The sequence below is a fragment of the Aythya ferina genome, assembly GCF_964211825.1.
Source record: "Aythya ferina genome assembly, chromosome: 1".
Lineage (NCBI taxonomy): Eukaryota > Metazoa > Chordata > Aves > Anseriformes > Anatidae > Aythya > Aythya ferina.
Genome location: NC_140296.1, coordinates 120126697 through 120145601, shown reverse-complemented (window position 1 = coordinate 120145601; position 18905 = coordinate 120126697). Strand labels below are relative to the sequence as shown.

General features: G+C 37.1%; 1 protein-coding gene across 23 annotated transcripts in view; it reads left to right on the top strand.

The window, feature by feature from the left end:
* ZBTB20 (zinc finger and BTB domain containing 20) overlaps positions 1 to 18905 on the top strand; it is a 457627-nt gene that overhangs the window by 40817 nt on the left and 397905 nt on the right. For 4 of the 23 annotated variants that reach the window (XM_084506526.1, XM_084506524.1, XM_084506519.1 and 1 more), the window contains exon 2: positions 7146 to 7192. The exons of 18 other annotated variants lie outside the window; for them this stretch is intronic. The gene's annotated coding sequence lies outside the window, so the exon portion shown is untranslated. Of the gene's footprint in view, positions 1 to 7145; positions 7193 to 9850; positions 9906 to 18905 lie in introns of those variants that run through there. One more of the 23 variants, XM_084506537.1, reaches the window with a different exon arrangement.

The window sequence follows — 18905 nt, the reverse complement described above, 5'->3', positions numbered from 1 at the left end:
GACTTGCTTGTGCATTAGTACTGATGGGTAGGGTTTTTTCATTTGTGTATTTTTGGAGAAGAAAGATTTAACATAAGTTAACATCGTTTATTTTTTATTAATACCATACTTCAGTTTCCCTTTACAGAAAAATCATATTAGGCACATCTTGCCTTTTAGGCGTAGACAACATCTAGGACATTTCTCTTGGGCACCAACCTTCTGCCTTAATGTAAACCTTTCAGTGAAGCAGTGGACAACTTTTTTTTTTTTGCAAGCGTATGGACTAATGGAGCTGAAGTAGAAGGTGTAATAATTCAGTCGCTGAATAGGCTCTAGATGAAATCTCCTCCTGAGACCTGCACCCTCCCAGGCCTTTCTGGGGTGCAGATTTGTCTGTTTACGTCTTTACGTTCCTCTCCCTGGCATAGTGGCAGTTTCAGCATTATGCTAACGGTCTCGCTTAAAACAACTCACAGGCATGTTATGCCAGCACGTGTTTCTGTGTTCTTTGAAGAATCAAAAAGGACCTCTTGAGCTGGAAATTGCATTGACTCTCACGATGACAGCAGAGCCTGAGGCCTGCTGTGAAGAGGCAAACTACAGAGAGAGATTTAGTTGTAGATTTGGTCTGTTTATCTATTGCAAAATCGCTCTCTGGCGTCCTGTGCACTAGTGAAGGTTGAAATGATTGCTTATTATTTTTGTTGTAAGTTTGATTGGAATATAACTAATTACAAGAGCAACTACAAAAGCTCCACACATAAATGTGCTGCCTGAGAAAGCAATATATCCCACAGTCATTAATCAAGAGATAAAAAACACTATGGGATCAAGTGAAGTTACTTGAGGGATACATTTGACTGGCTATCCTTTTTTTTCTTCCCCCCCCCCTTTTTTTTTTTCTTTTTCTGAGTGTATACTATTGTTGTAAGTCAAGGAGGTGCTAAGTTTCTGTGATTTCCATTGACATCAGTGAGAGCTTCAAGTTCTTAACATTTCTTCCAATAAGAAGAAAGTTGAAAGTTTGAAGTTGAGTGTATCAGAACTGTCTGATCAAATTCAATGACATTTGTCCAACAAATTCACAAAATAAATAGTTTTGGCCACTAAAATGGTATTTTATTGCTGAACATTCTCCTTGTTTGCGTGGAAGTTTAACTTTTTGTACCCAGTGAGAACAGCTTACAAGTTAGTCGGCAGCCAGGAGAGGTTCCCCAGTGAACTCTCAAATCATAAGAATATGCCAGGGATCGAAGACAGAAACCATGAAAGGTATTTTGTTATTGTAACACAGCCTACACTGTCTGGGACTGTGAGTGGAGATATAGGTGAAATAGTTACATGATGATGATGATACTACTCCTACTAATGAGAAGAAATACTGCAAATTTCAACTCTTGGCTAAACTAGTTGCTTAGGATAATATGAACAAATGCGTACAAAGGACTTGCTTTGCCTCCTTGGAATTTTAGGTCTTTTTGTACTTAATTCAAGTAGAAGCTGAAGTCTGTCTGTCATGCTGGCCTAGTTCATTTTAACTTTTAAGACATACTGTTTTAAGGACCTTCCAGTGATAGAGGAACTGCCATCATTCTGCTTGGCCTGCTCTTTTATGTGCTTTCTACCTATGCACTATCACAGGAAAGTAACTGAAAAGAGAGCATACACATTTTCAACTGAAAACCATAATTGTTGGGGTAAAAAAAAAAAAAAAAAGTCATGGGGTTAATCATCATTTTGCTGCATATCGCTGTTCTCAGTGTTCTCTCTTAAATGGGAAAGGAGATTTGTGATTTATTAGAGGTTTTCCTGTAACAGTGATTTGAAACACAGTCCCACAGAACACCACTGGATGTTTATTATTTATGTATCTAAGTCAAGGGAAAAAAAAAAAAGAAGAAGAAGAAGAAGAAAAGTAATGATACCCTTTTAGCATTGTTTTTTAACTCTTTTTCTCTTTGCACGAAGAATGAGTGTAAGAAGTAGGAAAGACACTTAGGCAGAGACAACAGGGGAAGGGATGTGGTACATCCTGCACCCATTAACACTGTCAATTAGCACCATTTATCTTGAAATTTGTCCAGCTTGGAACACGAAGTATGTACATCAGGGTTTGGGCCAGACAGAAACATAGAAAATGATGGTATTTGTGGAGACACTAGCCAATGTGGGGGTGAGAGCAAAGGCACACAGTAATTCTAAAAAGAGCTGCATTTTTTGTGTGTGAAAATTTGATTATAAGATGATTCTTTCAACATAAACACAATTCTCTAAGGACTTATTAATGCTTCAGTAGCATAGTGAAAAGACACCAGTGCAGTCCGCTTTAATAGCTTTCTGGCTTGAACCCCAATACATAATGTTCTAGTAATAGTTTATGGGTGACTGCAATAAATTGGTAGCAAGTGTTTTCCATTTTTTGGCTCTTCTTATCAGATCTGCTGGTGGAACATTTTGTTCTGAGAATATTGCAAAGGCAATTGATCTGCTTTGGATGTGTGCTCAAGAGTTTTGTGTCTTTTAAAATGAATGTATATATAAGCTTTTTCATCATGTTTCCGAGATGTACACTGTAAAAGCTGGGGGCCAGTAAAATGTTACAGGGGATCTGAGCAGTTGGTTAAACCCAGCAGGACTCCACCTAGCCTAACTAATGTTCTGCAAGTGCTGCCAAAAAGGCACAGTTTTCCTCCCCCCCTGCCACTTCCCTTCCCAATACTTTCATTGTTCTGGTCTTTTCGTGTTAGAGTGGAAAATTTGTTCCTGTCCACGAAGGAATAAAGATCTTTCACACTGGTTCATTTTCAACCCAAATGGCTTTTTGAACTAGAAAGAAACATAAGATTTTTTGTACACTTTGTGGTGGGGGATAGAACCACTTCTGATTAGAGATGGGCCTGCAATGGTCACCTTTGATTTCTATTGGATTTGGAGCTGAACTTGACTGTAATTACAGAGCGAGATTCCATGGCCTCTATTATGCAGGAGCTGTTTCCTCTTGGTCTTCAATTAATTCACAGCTCCAGATCATCTCTATAGCGAGCCTAATTGAAATATCCTGCTTTCATCTCCACTCCCACAACTAGAAGATGAGTTTGGTGGCTGAACTCTGATCAGAAGTGCCTAGCTGGTTTCTGTGTGTAAGAGGCCAACCAAAAAACATCAGCCTGATTGCCTCTGGATTTTTATCCTCTGGATATGACAAATAAAATCAAAGGTACAGAGCATCAGACAGTAAGCAAACACTGCCTATTATCTGGTGAGTTGTGCCACTGGACAACCAGTGCTTGTTCCTAGCTTGTTCCATTTCATTTTCTTTAAACAAGCTAACTTGCTGGCTCTTTGCACAATCACCCAGCATAGTTTGTAGATGAGATTCAAAATGAAAACGGGTACATTTCTCTCAGATAACATTAAACACATGCAAAATTAATGGAGAGCCGAGTACCTCCGTCATTCCTTTAGTCTTCTGCATATACTGGAACATTTGTTTTGTATAAAGGTTATATTGCAAAGATACTGGACTCGGGGCAAAAATCAAGTCTTAAGGAATGTAAACTAAAGTCTGGAGATCTCTAAAGCACAGAGTGAACAGATACTCGAGAAATATTTGAAGTAATAGAATGTGGACTTTGCCCAGTTAATGTTAAAGTATCCCAAATGACAGCAGGGGAGTCAGTTTGGTTGTCGCATCAAGCTGCAGAGAGAGCTGGAGATCAACAGAAAGTACGAAAAACCTGGTCCTGAGACAATAAATGGAAGTGCAAAGTGAATGAGAGTGAGAATTGATGAAAGGAGTTAGAAACAGAGAAGTGCAAAATAAGGGTTGCCATGCCAGAACCATTTTTACTGTTGTTTTTATTTTTGTTTGTTCATTTTACAGTCATAAGCCTAATAAATGTGGATATTTCTTCTCATATAAGTGTTAACCGTGTTATAAAAGCATTGTATGGGTTTACTGAAGCAGAAGAGCATCTTAATAAAAGGGGAGTCGAGGTGGACTCTGACCACAGTGGTTCAGGGCTAGTTTTAGGCAGATCCCATCCTGTGGGTCTGGTCCGCTCTCACTGTTCCTCGTGAGCTTGTTTTCTTGTTGTTTACTTATTTAACAGAGGAATTAAGATCATTTTATCAACGACTTGGGGGCATTGCTCTAAAGCAGTTTGATTTTCTTATTTTCCAAGGAAAAAAAAACAAAAAACAAAAAAAAAAAAAAAACCAAAAAACAAAACAAAACAAAAAAAAAAAAACACAAAACAACAACCCATTTTCAGTGACTGTTCTGGGAATCTGTTGCATATTGCATTTGTGGAAGAGCTGCAGTTTTCTGTCTTTCATCCTACATAACGGAGAAGAGGCTTCAGGCAGCGCTGCTAACAATGCACTAGGCTTTCTGTTTCTCTCTGCAAACAGAAATACATCCCATTTCCTGTTAGGGATTCTGGGCAGCATTGTCCAATAGGTAATTTCCTGTAGTAAACATTACAATAATTAGAGTTACCGTTCCAGAGCACTGAACTTTCAGTGTCTTTTTATTACTGCATCGCAGAAAGCATACAAGAAGCAACCCCAGTCAGATGCGGCTATTGTTGTTCATTTCAATTGTGTTAAGGCAAATATGCAATGTGAAGAATGTAGAAATTAGACAGTCCTGTATTTGTAACCATTTACATTATTAACATGCCCTTAAAATACATGTGCAAGAACAAACATGCAACTTGAGACAGAAGTTGAAGAGGTTAATCCAGCAAGAATAGTTAAAACCCATTTAAATGAGTTTAGGAAAATACATTACAGACAATCAGCAAGGTCTAGTGCACTAGATAAAATTAAAATGAGCATAATATTTAAATTAGCAAAATTTAGAAATGTGGTGATGTTGAGAATGCCCTGCAAGGAGACTTGGTGAGATTTGGTTCACGTTGTTTGTGCTGGCTTTTAGAGGGCAATATTTTCTTCATTTTATTTTGGATGGGTCAGAAGCAGAGAATTAGAGGGAGCATGTTCTGTTTAAAACAGAAAGAGGGAAAAGAAATTCTTGAGGTATCTTCTTTATGTTTACTGTATTTCTTCATTGTATAAAGTGGTCTACTTACAGTGCTGTTATGTGTTTGGAATAAACAGTAGAGTGCTATATTTCACTGTAAGGTCTGTCTATAGAAAGTGCTGGCTCTCAGATCAGCTGTTTACATTTTTTTGAAAAAGCTCCCATCTGTTACATCAAACTTGTTAATATAGGTCTACAGGATACAATAACATTAATGCTCTAAGTATCCAAATGAAATGTCAGAGTCCGGTTGCATACACTGAATTCAAATGTGGCAGTGTCCTGAAGCCACCCCTTCTACTAACAGGGCATTTAATAATCTGTGTAAGCATCTATAGATGTCTACGTCTTTGAAGGTCTGCGAGGGGCCAGATGTACAAATGCAGTTACAACATCCAATCCTCACAAAGGCTTTTTCACCACACTAGCGTGGCCACATCAAATTTGGCCTCGTTTTTTTTGGCTCCGCAGCTACAGCACCATCAAGACCTATTTAAAGAGAAAATAGGCTTGGTAAGGGAAATCTCCGAGCTTCACGCTGTTCCTGGTAAAGTTAAAGGCAAAGTGATCGAATAAACAGGGTTATACCTTACTTTCATGTATGTTTTGCCATATATTAGCAAACAAACAAAAAACAGACTTAGTGGCTTTTTTTTGTTTCTTTTTTTTTGTTGTTATGGTTAGCTTTGTTTCAATTTAATACATAACAGAGTCCTTGATATTTTAATTTTTTTGTATGAGCTGCTATAATTTATTCTTATAGTGGCCATCTGACTGGAATGAAGATGTATGCCCCTGTTTTGATCCTTGTAATGATGGAGGGTGAAATGTAAGTTTGTTATATTACCTTCTTGTTTCTACTCTTTTGTATCCATGGTTTTTTAATTTACATTGCATTGTGAATGAAAACCCTTATCTTCTGCTATGTTTTTTTCCTGCCACTCAAATTTTGCATCAACACAAAAGGTTTGTTCTTCAGTTCGTGTTCAGTATTTGGTCACGTTCATTATGAGGTGCATCTAGAATACACAGATCACATAATATACATAAAATATCATTTCTCACTGCTTTTTCCTTGATATCTTATTATTAAGGGCTATTTTTTAGTGGATAGAAACTCAGTCTATGCATAAAACTGCCTTCAAATGAGCTTTGCACATCTAATCATATCTATTTTTATTCCCAAATGCTCGGTGATCAACAGTGATTTCAAGTAGAATGGTTATAAATCATATTAGTCATAAACATGATGCAACTGGCTAAATAGGACCAAACAGAGGGTTAATAGTCCAACAATAATTAAAATAATCCTTTTCAATTCAGTAATAACTTTGGCCACCTGCCTTCATCCAACCCCCAACACCACCCTCGGTACTCCTTAAAAAAATATTCACATTACAGACAATCTTGTGTAACAGATTAACATATCATATCTGGAACATTACTCAGATTTTTGGGCAATGGCAATCTGAACATGTTCGTAAGTTAAGCTTTTTTTCTCAGACAGCATCCTGCTGTTAACTCTTGACTTTGTAAATTGGTGGGGCTCTGTGTAACCGGAAAGCGCTGCCTGGGGTATCACACAGAGGGTTGTGAGGATACTTTTTGGAGGGAGTCTGCTGAGCAGAAATCCTGCATGTTACAAGGGGTTTACACCGATAATATTGTAAGGACTGAATTTTTACCGTCACTTTCAGATTTGAATAGCTGTGATACCTATTTGATGTACGATTTTAGTCATGATAGTGGGTGACACAAATCTGGATGCACAGTTGGGTGTGCGAGGTAAACTTCAAAAACACGGTATTTTTTTCGTTAAAAAAAAGGAGACACAATGTCACTAGTTCAGTGTTAGGAAGCCTTTTTTCCTTCTGTTCTTCTGTATCTCACCCTGACTTGTTTTTCAGATAAGTTTTTCTTGCTTGCAAAGCGGGAATCATGCCAGGGAGATTTGTGATGGAAAGTGTTTGGGCCACCGGTTATTACTGTTGTAGTATGATATAGTCTTTGTTCATTGTCCTTTTTTCTAGGTGATCAGACCTAGACACAAAATAACTTTGTGTTACAAAGGGGATTTAACAGAAAAGTCCTTTTTTTTTTTTTTTTTTTGTAACAGATTTCATCTTGCCTGTTGGTAAAATATTTGGCCTCTGTAAATAAGTGGTAAGTAAACAGTCGAGCAATTTTTGCTAGTACATATTGTAATTCCCATTTTAAAATCACCTAATAAAGATTGCCTTTTAAATAGAGCTATTTGGGTATATCAGGGGCATGTTGTACTAAACAAAAAAAGAAAAAAAATCCCTCTGTCATTTGAAAGGGACCATTTAGCCTCTAAACATATTTGCTCCACACTAAATAATAGATGTTATTCTCAGATAAATAGAACATGGTTTATATCCTTCTGTTGGAAACTGTTTTGTTTTGTCTGAATACTTCACCCACTCCATGCACCTGCACCCAAAACAACAAACAGGTTTGGGTAATATGTGTTGTAAATTTTAAATAAGTAAATAAGTTGTAAATAAGTAAATTTTAGGAGTGTAATATAATTTATTAATTTAATAAAGTTAATATTTAAATAACTTCTTAATCATTAACAAAAGTGGAAAGTTCAGAGTTAAGATATTCTTTTTCCTCCCTGCAAAAATAAACATTAACAAAACAGTCTAATACCTATGCATAATGGAGGTTGACCTGGTTTGGAAATTTAACTTATGGCAGTAGATAGATATAAAGATATTCATAGCTTCATATTCTGGCAAAGCATTATGATTACTTTCGTGCCCTTAAAAAAATGTACAAAAGTGTTATTGACAAATGAAGAAGGAATTATTAGCACATGGGCTCTTAAAAGATTCTCATCACTGAGTCAGCTGAGACCTTTTCCATTTGTTTTCTCATTGTCTTATCTGGAGAAAGAGTAGAGGCCACACAGTGTTTTTATTTTATTATTTTATTTTATTTTATTTTATTTTATTTTATTTTATTTTATTTTATTTTATTTTATTTTATTTTATTTTATTTTATTTTATTTCTCTTTATTACTCTTTATTACTCTTTATTTATTTTTATTTTATTTCTTTTTTTTTTTTTAAGGTTTTGTTTGTTGAGCATTCCTCTCTTTGGAAAAGGCAGGTCAAGCAGATAAATTGTGCATGCATGGAAGAAGGTGTTAAGACCTGCAATGCAACTTTCTTCCTAGGAAAGGCCATTCCACTACTTTGGCCCTGGAAGGTCCTTTTTAATAAGTGAGGTGAGCATCGCTGCCATGTTTCATGGAGCAGGAGACAGAGGTTGGAGTCCTCTCCATCGTGCTCTTCTGCCTGCTCATCCTAGCAGTGAGATGATGCACTGAGAGCTGGTCTCCAGCTGCTGCACTGGGTATTGATTCTTCTCAGCTGATAACAGATAACCATTCATAATGGCGATACCAATGCTGCTTTGGGCATTTTAGCATATAACTTTCATTTGAAACAGTAACTTGCTAAAACTGAGAAGCGTGAGCCTGGCAGTGGTGTTCCTAGCTGTTGGCTCAATGCTAACTGCTGGGCTTGTGAAAAGTAGGCGAGATTCAGGATAGTTCACCACACATCAGTGCTTTGCTTAAACCGAAGACTTCAGTGCTTTTATATGCACCTAATGGGGGCTTTGGGGCAGTATCCAAAGAGGAGAACTTTCAATTTGCAAAATCTAATTCTCGAGGTCCTGTAACTTTCTCATACCCTTTATGGCTTGAAAGGTGATCAAGTGAAAGTAGTGGTGTTTTTTCATGCAACTCCATCGCAATCCTATGATTTGCTGAGAGAACTTTTTTTCCATGTTTTATTTGGCAAAAACACTGAAATACAATTACGTAGCTTTGCATGCACAGAATGGAAGCTGTTAGTTTAAGTCATTCTCGTGTTGGAGGTACTGCAGTTTTCATGCCTCTTGTCTGTTCTAATGTTGGAAGAGGCATCGTTTGAATTTTATGTTAGCCAGCTCTCATTTTGGAAGAGCTACTTGAAATACTACTTCACATTTAGGTTAGAGCTTCAGAATCCTATCATGTAGTTTAGTGCCAGATTAGAAGTGTGCAAGATGGCATGGAAAAGTCAAGCATTTTTGGACCCTGAATCTAATCTTTGGATTTACAGAGACAATGATAGAAGCATTTCTGTTCTTTAAAGGTTATGTCAGTCACAACCAGATTCATTTTCACTGGGATTCAGAGGTATTTCCTTCTCTGAATAGCAGGACTTTTGATCAAAGTCTGGTAGCAGACTTTCATCACCTTTCTTTGAAAAATCTCATTTTGATGTGAGTTTTATTTATAACCATTATTTATGTCGTGTCAGCACCTTGAGTATTTCTGCTGGGGTACTGCTGGTTAGCACTATGGGCTAAGTGCTGCACCAGTTTCAGCTAGACCTAGGGACTTACGACCATTTGTTCCCATTGTCAGTAATTCAAGAGATGGTGGTCAACATTTGGGCTATGCAGATGCTAAGAAGCAATGAGGTCTGTTTTTTGATCTGATTTTTGTCAGTACATTAATCGATCTAGCAGTATGCACCTAACTTCTCGCATATGTTCACTAACACATATAGACCTTGGCATGCCACAGTTTTGCCTCTTAGGAAAGATATCAAGGGAACTTTGGGGAGATCTACTTTGTGCTAGGATAGGAATTTTTAGCTCATTCATCTAAACATCAGGCACTTAGTCATGACACCTGGGCTATCTCTATTGATAAAAGAAAGGGAGAGGCTTCTCTGGTGATTTACTTAGCCATGTATCTGAGAAGAGAAGGAATCTCACTCTCGAGATGCTCACCTCGTTCTGGTGTCAGAAGAAACAACCTAAACAGTGTCTTTTAGATGGCCAAAGTTAGGTGAGATGAATTTACCCTTAATCCTTCTGTTTTTTTTTTTTTTTTTTTTTTTTTTTTTGTTGTTGTTGTTGTTGTTTTGTTTGTTTGTTTTTGTTTTTCATTTGTTTGTTTGTTCTACTGCTTCCAAAGTAAGAACAATCTAATTCTATTTGCTTTTGCTTCGTTCAGAGTATATGTACTTTGAATTTCTTCATGCTAGATTTACGCAAATGCAAAGTGGTATGATGTTTGGAAATGCTGAGTTAATGGGGCAGATGTAATACCGGGATTTTTGTTGTGGCTTTTATATTAATTAATAGATAGGAAGGAAGGCTTTGTTGTTAAAGCAGTGGAGTGTAACTTGCGATAAAAGTTCAGCACTCTGTCACTGATTTCCTGAGTAACCTCAAGAAAGTAACTCCAGTTTGTGTGTCTCAGTGCATCTGAAAAAGTAGTTCTTGCATTTCTACTTCTTGCTTGTCTTGTCTGAAGAGTTCTTTCAAGTGACAACTATCTCACAGTCTGTGTCACTGCAATGCCTGGTACATTGGTCTCACTGGAATCTCTAAACTCTACTGTAAAATAAATAATTTATTACCTGAAAAACAGCTTTTTATAATACAGTGTATTTCAAAAACTTTTGGCCTCATAAGAGGACAAAAAAATGAATAATCCATTGACCTGTAACAAATGGAGAAAAACGTGGAGGTCGTTTTGTGTATGTTTAAGGAAAATGTGGATGGAAGTCATATGTAGGTCATATATGCATATGTAACAAAATAATAATATCAAATGCATCACATGCTTTGAGGGATAGCAACTTGAAGAAACAGATTTTACTGCATAAAGTATTTGTACTAAAGTGTTCATAATTTGAAAACTCTACAGCATAATAAACATAATTCTTTAATAGGAATGAGTTGAATTGATTTTTGAATCTCATTGATTTGAGTAAGATTACAGCAAATATTAGTTTAATCCCAAACTATCCATTCACTTCTGCGGGTCTGTCTTCAGCTGAAAGTGTACAATCCCTCTTGAACTGTTTCCGTCAGACCTTAATCTATACAAACATTATATTTATTCTATAAAATATGAGGCATACTCATAATGGAGATATCTACTAGTTTGTAATATAGCTCCCAACATGGTTTTAATCTGAATACTGTGTGTTGATGTATCTCAGCCAACATTTTTACTAAATCAACTGTCCTGATGGCCTTATAGCAGGATGAATGTTAGAACTAAAAAAAATCCTACTGATCCGAATATCTCAGTCTTCATATTGATTAATCTAATGGTTATTTTTGTAATAATATGAATTTTTAATTAGACCCATTCTTGTTACTTGGTTTCTATGAACCAATTTTTGCATATTAATCATTATAAAAAATAAATACTGTATCCGTAATGAAAGATAGAAATGATAAGAAAAAAATAAAGGAAAAGGTGATAATCAGGATTGTAGCCATATTGTGGGTATCATATTTAGTACTGTTGCAAGTGTGTACTTATAATTCCCCTTATATTTAGACTAGAAGAATTTACTGCAGCCTGAAGGAACTGTTTTCTGTCCAGAAGTCATTGCAACATGGCAAATATTGAATTTTTAATGTCCCCTACTGAATCTAACTGAGCAAAGATACATTTTCAAAGATTTTTTTTTTTTTCATAGAGGAAATATGAACTGAAATTTTGTATTGTGAGTCATTTTAGGACGTAAGTGTTATACATGTATTGGAATAACTATTAACAATTCACAAAAGTACAGGAATAAAAAGAATGTGAAATAGGATCAGTTTTGTTTTGTTTTTGTTTTGCAAAATAAAAATGATTTTGAATGTTACTTGACAAAACATCAGCTGAAGAAAGTGAGAAAAGCTTTGGAACGGATATTTTGGCAGGGATGCCAATAAAGGTTCTTTCGTAATAATGCCGAAAATACTTCGCCAGTAGAAAAAAAATGCTTTTTCTGCGATCAGATACTTTTGCAGAAAACAAGTCTGGTATTTGCTAAAGCCTTAGCATTTGTCTTAGCTACCAATACTTAGAAATTTAAGAAGAACCGAGCTGAAGCCATTAGACTAAATCCATTCTTCATGCACTTCAAAGATAGTAAGAATTGTTCTGGGACTGCTTATGGGTCCTTTTGCATAGGCTTAATTCACAGGAAGCTGAGGAATTTTCCCTTATGTGGTTCTTACAAATGCCTGTTGGTGTATCTTTGATTCACTTTTTAGATAGGAGGAAAATGAAAACCAGTGCACTTTTCCTCATAACTATGAAGTAAAAGCAAACAAAAACTCCTTTTTGGTGATAATTCCTGAATATCAGTACCTCTAAAATAGATATTGCCGTAGCTAGATAACTGGATGCTTACTCAGAACTGCTCTCCAGCTGTTCCAGGAAAACTTAAATCTGCTTTGGCTGAGTTATTGTCCTTTGGATCAACCTACTGCTCACTCACAGGGCATCTTTCACTGGCGCTTCCAGCTAACATTGCTTAAGAACACACTGGAAAGGGGCTGCATCATTCACAAGGACATAGCCAATCTACCTGCCTCGTGAAAAAAGTCCCCAAAGTGCGCATAAATTCTAGCAAATGTCCTACTTCGTCTTTGTGGGTTTGGTAAAATATGAAAGGTTTTGGGAGATTTCCTGTGTGTTTTGTTACAATTGTCTCCTTTGTGAGACTTCAGCAAGAAAGTCATCTTTTCCTTCAGTTGGACAGCTTCTAAGGCCTCCAGAGGAAGCTTTGAAATGAAAAGTTAAAAGAGGGATGGGCTTTGTGCATATATCCCCAATTCTGCCTGTTTGGTCTACACATTATAACTTAGCTTTTAACTCCATTATAAGATCCATTTTTGTGTTTTCTCTACATCTAATGTTTATCCCTATTTTCTGTAGTGTTAGGTATGTTTAGAAATACGTGTGTTACTTATACATTTTTCCTTATGTATCAAACAGAATTTGTAATTCATTTATGTGAGCAGTACACAGTAAACCATTTTCACACAATGTACTAAATATTAAACATACAGCATAACGTGCTAATAAAATGTTGCTAACGTAAGTAGGCCACCTAAATTAGAGGCTAAGCCAGCTCTGTGTTTAACTATCTCATCTCCTGAATTACACCTTTGGAAGGTTTTAGCAGGCTGAGCAAAGTATGGTACATAAATATTGACAAAATTATTAATATCTAAAAGCAGGGAAAACAAATTATGTTGGACCATTTCAGCAATTAAGAGTAGATGATGCAATATCTCACATTTGCACAGTTTTGTAGAAACGATGAGGGGATAGTAGTCTGTTAATACCTTCTCAGATATTATCCTAAAATTCTTGTAGAGACTTCTGCTCGTGTGTGAAAGCTTTGGAATAGATTTTTGGTGGCATCATTCACATACACAACTTGAGTATATTTGCATATACCTATCCAGGGCTTCAAAAGCAATATTATGAAATTGTTTGCAAAGAAAGGCTAGTTAAGAAAAATTGTCTCAGATTCACCACCACGTTTCTTAGCGATAATGATTTTGCATTTTTCTGGATGGCAGTGACTGCATGGTTCTCAGCCTGAGGTTACTGAGATGGAGATAGCGTTGTTCTACACTGCTGATTGCTGAAGACTTCAAAGGGTATGCGCCAACTTTTGTCATGTGCAGGGCTGTCACTGCTTCATCGCACCTCCGGGAAGGAGCTTGGAACTTCCCCATTTTCAACACAACACCAGAAAAAGGGAATGCACAAGATCAGCACTGCCTTAGGGAGAATTATACATAGGAAGACGGAACGTAAAGATGGTTGGGCCTAGACCAGTTGCTTGTAGGATCATCGGGGACCCGTGGCATTGACTTTTATTTGAGGGGTAGACAGGGTTTACTTCAGCAGGGTAGCTTTACTGAGTAAAGAAAATGGGCTTGTGCCTGAGACTATTTTATCCTTCTTTGTAGCACCTCAGGCTGAAACCTTCACCAGCTTCTCTTAACCCAGCTCCTTTCTCGCAGATTTACAGAAACAGGAGAGGTTGCATATGCCTCACAGGAATCTCGTTTTCACTCAGCTGCAAGTCAGAAACAAGCCAGCTCATTCACTGGTGAACACGTGAATACAGGATCTTTGTACTAAAACTTTTATTTCTGTATTTAAAATTCCAGCAGGGTTCAGTGAGAGAAAGGTATTTGGGGGTTAATAAGAAGTGTGTATTCTTCAAAACAACCCCACCTCTGAAAAAAAAAAAAAAAGTCCACACAGCGTTATAAAATATCTGCTTTATGTCCTAAAATAAAGCATGTGTTTCATGCTCTAAAAGTCTGAGGTTTGTAGCTGAAAAAGATTAAGTAAATAATTCAGAATTTGTTGTGTTTACCTGTTAATAATTAAGCAGGCTAGTCTGTGTACTTTTTATAGATGTTGAGTTTTATTTATTTATTTTTATATACTTGGCTTATGTTCTGATTTTTAAATTTGAAGAAGTTTCTGCCAAGGAGGAGATGAGAGAATAGCCATCAAGGAGTTAAGTGTTGCACAGTAACCAAAACCTGTGGGGACACATGGTCTCTGGAGAGAATGGAGAATTGTCATCTTTCTCTCTTTCCTTATGCTTTCCACCAAACTAATTTCCAATGCTTTGAGGAAATTAATTTTTAAACGTGATAATTTTTTTTTTTTTGACAAAAGCAGTACCTTTGATTCTTACTTTCTGATGCCAGTGGCTAGGGATAGAGGATTCTGTTACGAGGTGACATCTTAGTCAAGGAGAAGTTTCAGCCTTGTCCTGTTTCAGAAATAGAACAGAAATTTGAAGGAAAAAATAAGCCAACAGGCACATAATATTTCTGTTTTCTTATAAGTGAGTTACTTACATGTTGGTGAAAGGTGATGGCTCTGAAGTCTAAAATCTTCTTTGTCATTTGAGTAGGTACAGAGAGGCCAGCTGCAGTGTGAGTTTCTCTCACAAATATATTTAGAGTTGTTCATTGTGAGACTGTACTCTGTGGTAGCTGGTAGTTCAGTCTGAACAGATCAGTCAGGGCATCTTTACTCTCAGTGGTAATGAACAGGGCAAGAAGTTGCCAGGTTGCTCTTGAATCTCAGTATCTGTTTCTTGAGGGAAAAAACAAAAAACAAAAAGCACTTGATTAGCAGCAAAATTATTCTGTGTTTTCCACCCAGTAATTTTCAGTTACTGTTTACATAGGCTAGACCTAAGCGTAGATTGAAACAGAGAGTAAGAAGAGATTTGGGTTTGTCTTTTTTTTTTTTTTCTTTCTGCTGAGAGGTAGGGATCCACCCCACTGTTGATCATTCCCTCCCCACCTTAAGCAAAGCCGTTGCCTAATTTTTTTAGTATTTGAACTGTTCCTTTGGTCTTGGCAGAGTAAGATAACATTTGATATTTTCACTCACCTTTTCCAAGGGTGAGAGAAAGCACAGGGTAGTGAGAAAAGTCAGTTGAAATGATTGGCATTAAAAGACAAAAGCTGCTGAAATGTGAGAGTGATCTTTGGACTGTATATTAAAAATCAAAGATTTAAAAAGACTGTTTATGTGAGAATTAATAGCCTGATTTTGTTGACAGTTGAAGTCTTCATCTGTTACCATGGCATGTTTTAATTCACTGTCTGCATTGGTATTTCCTTCTGAAGAATTATACATGCTAGTTTCTAGTACCTCTAATATTAAAAATTCTGCCTCTTGTGTTCCAGGCAACATTTTCTGTTTCAAGAAAGACAGTACATAAAGTTAAGAGGAAGTTAAGCTGGTAGATAGTGTTACAGAAGCTCCCCTACTTCCCTTTCTCCATAGCATGACTTTTGCCTGAAAGGTCATTTTGTTTTTCTCCTAGAGGGTTATTAATCCAAGTCTTCCGTATAGATAAATGTGGGCAAATAGTCCTCTTCAAGTAGAATTTGGAAGTGCACGGAGAATTTAAGTTGTTTTCTAAAAGATTTTATCCTGCGTTAAGAATGGTGCTGTAGCACCGAGTATTGTTTCTTTAAAAACCTTTCCTGCCAAAAAGCCAATTCATATCCAGTTTGTTATCTTACACTCACAGGTCAGGTCAGTAGTCTGTTTTTGGCAGTCTTCATGTAGAAATTCTCTAAAATCTGTCCTTATGTTAGAAATTTAAAGCTAGTCATTTGATTTATTTTTCCCACCAGACAGAAAGCTTGACTCATGAAACAAGTTAAAGAGATCTCAAGTCTAGTTCTCAGTGGACAGAAGTCAGTATCATGAAAAATGTTACTACAGTCAGTAGTAATTGGTCTGTTGTTGGACATCCAATGGAAGAGGTTGAACCAGTCACAATATGTGACCACTCAACACGATCCCGCAGTTCAAGGGCAGTGGTGAGCCTATATGAGTAAATTCGTTCTACTCAAAGTACTGTCCTGGAAAAACGAGAGGATTTCAACCTTTAAGCTTGCCACATTAGCCTTTTTCATAAGCATTACATTCACACTTGAGTTTGTTTTTAAAAGTGCATTGCTATGATGCACTGTCCATTTTGCTCAGGACATACTTTACCCAATGCTCATGCCAGGTTGACTGAACCTCAAGAGACCAAGCAATTTACTGGTAGTCTTACCATGAATCATTGTCTGAAATCCTTTTGGCTGCTATATTCTTAGCATTAATCAACAGTGTTTCCTTTCATCCACTTGCTACAGGATTTTAGTTTGCATTTATGATGACTGTATTTTGGAGGAACTGGAGTAATGCTAAAATAATTTATTTTATTCTTTGAAATTCACTCTTTGGATATAGGGTCTTAAAAAAGGAAGATCCTCACAGTTGTCATCCTATAATATTTTCTCCCTCTTGGGAAAGGTTCCATAAACTGAGAGAAATGTAAAGAATGTCCAAATTTTATTTACATATTTTATATGGAATGTACTTATCTTGGTTTCACTTAATCTGAAAATAGTTCACTGAATAGGATTTTTTTTCATTCATACAAAAATCGAAAGGCCATGCAGCTTATAAGTTATTAACATAAAGTGAACAAATATATGTAGTTTTTTCCTGTTAGCATTTGTAAGCTGTTGATATAGCAGAAGAGGCATTTTTAATTTAGCACTGTTTAAATTGTCCATTTCTGTATTTCTTATCTTTGTTGTAGATCTCGATTAGATTAGACATTTTAAAAAACAGCTAAGTATTTTAACTAATTGACTTAATCATTTAAAAAAAAAAAAAAATCTGGAAAATTATTGTGATCTACCTCAAGACTCTGTGAGGATTGTGTATTTTGTGACGTTGAAGTCAGTAAGTCTGTTTTGAGCCAATGCTGCAAAGTATTCACTTTTGCTTAGTACATGGGACTTAACTTTCAAGTGGATTTGAAATGAATTTCCTGAGTTGTGTGCATAGTTTTTCACGATGTCATACAGCTGCATCAGGTTTTGAGCGTATTATTTGATATAATTTGAGTCACCAATAAGCTGTTGATCCAAGTGAAACCATTAAAGGTAAACACAGCGGGTGGAATTTAAAACAAAATGAATGGCCTGTAATTTTAGATATGATAAGCTCTGTTAACAATCTTGGTCCTACAAATGGCCATCTCAAATATAAGGCTCGATTACTTTAAATTCCATATAAAAATAGTTTTTAAAAACTGTGTGGCAGAATTGTTATCACTAATTAAACTCTGGCATTCAAAAGTTTGGAAAGGATAAATTAATGGTAGTGAAAATAAACAAATGTAGCAGTTATAATGACACAGACCTTTGTATAGCACTTTCTGGCAAGAATGGTAACTGAGAAAGGTAGCTATGCATGCTCTGGGTAGGTGTACAAAATTTCAAATGCCAGTAGACCAGAGAAGAGAAACTGAAACTTTTGACCTTGCAGAGCTGGAGGAGATGATGCCTGAGCACCACCACAGGTCCTCAGGGACTTTAAACCAGAAAAGATTTCTTTCACCTTGTGATTGATTTTTCCCGTACTTTTTCCTGCTTTTCATCTCTTCTGATTCCCCAGCATTGCCCTCTCTTCCTGGGCTCCCCCAGTACACTGTAGAGGCATTCAAGCCGTCTCTCACTGCAGCACATAGTTTGCCAGCCAGTGCAGAGCGTTTCAGTTGTTAGATGAGTTAGACATTAGGCAAACAGCACCGTTTCATACCTACTAGTATCGCTCAAATCAAACATACCCTCGTGCAATACATCTACCCGCATCTAAAGGTCAAAACCTGATCCTTGTTACTCAATATTTTAGGCCTCCTGGTTTGCTTTATTCATTGTCGGCGCAGAACTGACAGACTGTTCGAGATCCTGGTTGTGTAATGTTGGAAAGTGCTACCAGCTGCCGCCCGGCGTGTCTATTCAGGCAACAGCAGACCTTATGAAAGCTAAAGCACATGCTGCACGGCCTTAGTTCCAGCAAAATAAACCTCCTTCCCTGAAAGCCACCATCTAACAGACTGCGTGCTCTGCGCACTCACGGCTGACCCACGTAGGCCGGAGAAATTTCCCCAGATGGAGAACCTGGGGCATGGTTTGCTGGTGATGATCAGAGGTAGGAAGCACCCAGGAAACTAAGGGAAGGCTGCAGGTGTGACATGAAGCTGTGAGTGTGTCACCGAGGTGGAAACAGTAGCACCTGTAGTAGCACCTGTAGTAGCACCTGTAGTAGCAAGGATCTGGTGGGAAGTCAGGCTCGGGAGCGATCAGCCAGAAGGCCTGCTGTCATTATGTCTTCTTTAACCTGAGAAAACAGTGCTTTGTGCCCTTTCTTTCCAAATAAGAAGGTTGCTCCAAAAAGCAGTTCTTTCACCTCTTTTCTGTTAACAAATTACTTTTAGCAGGTAAGAGATCACAGGTCCATTAACAGATAGCAAATCATCTGAGCTTTGGAGAAACAAGTCTATGACAAATAAGTGCCATTGAATCAGTTCTGCAGTATGGCAAGGGGGTCAAAATCTCAGTGATTAAAATGCCTTTGTGGGTAGCTTGGAAAACCCATCACCAGCAAAGGATTACAGGATTACCAGTAGGCTTGGTTAGCCCG